Below are 1,160 nucleotides of genomic sequence, written 5' to 3'. Positions count from 1 at the left end.
TTTGTTCAACTCACTGCTTACCATCAGTTGAACACCCTAGCCTTAGTAAAATTACATGGTAACCTATCGCTTTTTTTCAGCATTGATACAAATAATTTGTCTAATAAAATAGATGACATCAAAGATTAGTTTATTGCCCTGTTGGGGATGAACCAGGTTTGTAAAAATCTAACCTAGCAGTTTTACTCTAATATTGTTTCAAAATACCAGTCAAACCTAGATCCTCAAAATGTTCTTTGAACTATCTTAGCCATGTTCCCATTTCTTTCGTTAGTTAATAAATTTTTAAAAAAATCTTTAACATGGTTTCATTGCAAATTTATATGAGTCATATATGTATTTATTTTTTTTTTTTTGAGAGGTTTTTGCTGTAGGGTACATGCGCTCTCCAGAAAGACAAAGAGACAGAAAGTGAGAAATCACTCCCTGGGGGGATGGCCACGCCGCAATCCCTTCTCCTCCATTCTCCTCTCAGGATCTTGGACGCACGCACATGCGCCCAGCGTGAGTTTAAGCCACCAGGTCTGAGACTTGAACTGGGGTCAACTACATGGGAGTCCAGCAACATAGCCATTAAGCCAATTGCTGGTCCCTGTATGAGTCATATTTTTAATTTTTTGAAAATTCTACCTTAACAATAGGAAAAATATATTTTTTAATAAAAAAGAACAGCAGTGGTCTTGTGACTGGTAGTGAAGTAATGAACTTCAGGGACGAGCCTTCCCTGAAAGAAGATCTGAGTATTAAAGACCGCATGCACTCATTGGAGAAAGACAGAGAGAGAATAAGAAGCATCCCTCCAGAGTGGATGACCGTGGTGCAATCCCTGCTCCTCCATTTTCTTCTCAGGAGAATGCTCTTGGTGTGTTTTTCAAGCCACCATGCCTGGGACTCTCAGCTGGCCATGTGGAATCCAGTGCCTTAACTGCCACACTGCCTGGCTAGCCCCTCTAATCTTTCATTAACTCTACACTGCAGTATATGATGGACAGTTAACAGATGGTCAAAGACCAAATTTGTCTTTCTAAAACCAGTCCAGTATCTGCTTTTTGTTTCTGGTTCTTTTTCTTTCTTTAAATAATTATTTATTTTATTTATTATTATTATTGCTGCTGCTGCTGCTGCTGCTGCTGTTGTTGTTATTTTGTTTTATTCGAGAG

At 38.8% G+C, this 1,160-nt stretch overlaps 1 protein-coding gene across 8 annotated transcripts in view; it reads right to left on the bottom strand.

The window, feature by feature from the left end:
• Positions 1–1,160, bottom strand: part of PTPN20 (protein tyrosine phosphatase non-receptor type 20) — a 103,986-nt gene that overhangs the window by 82,744 nt on the left and 20,082 nt on the right. The window lies entirely within an intron of this gene.

Source organism: Tupaia chinensis, unplaced genomic scaffold, assembly GCF_000334495.1.
Source record: "Tupaia chinensis unplaced genomic scaffold, TupChi_1.0 Scaffold000221_1, whole genome shotgun sequence".
NCBI lineage: Eukaryota > Metazoa > Chordata > Mammalia > Scandentia > Tupaiidae > Tupaia > Tupaia belangeri.
The sequence above is the reverse complement of the archived record's forward strand: the minus strand, read 5'-3'. Positions and strand labels throughout refer to the sequence as shown.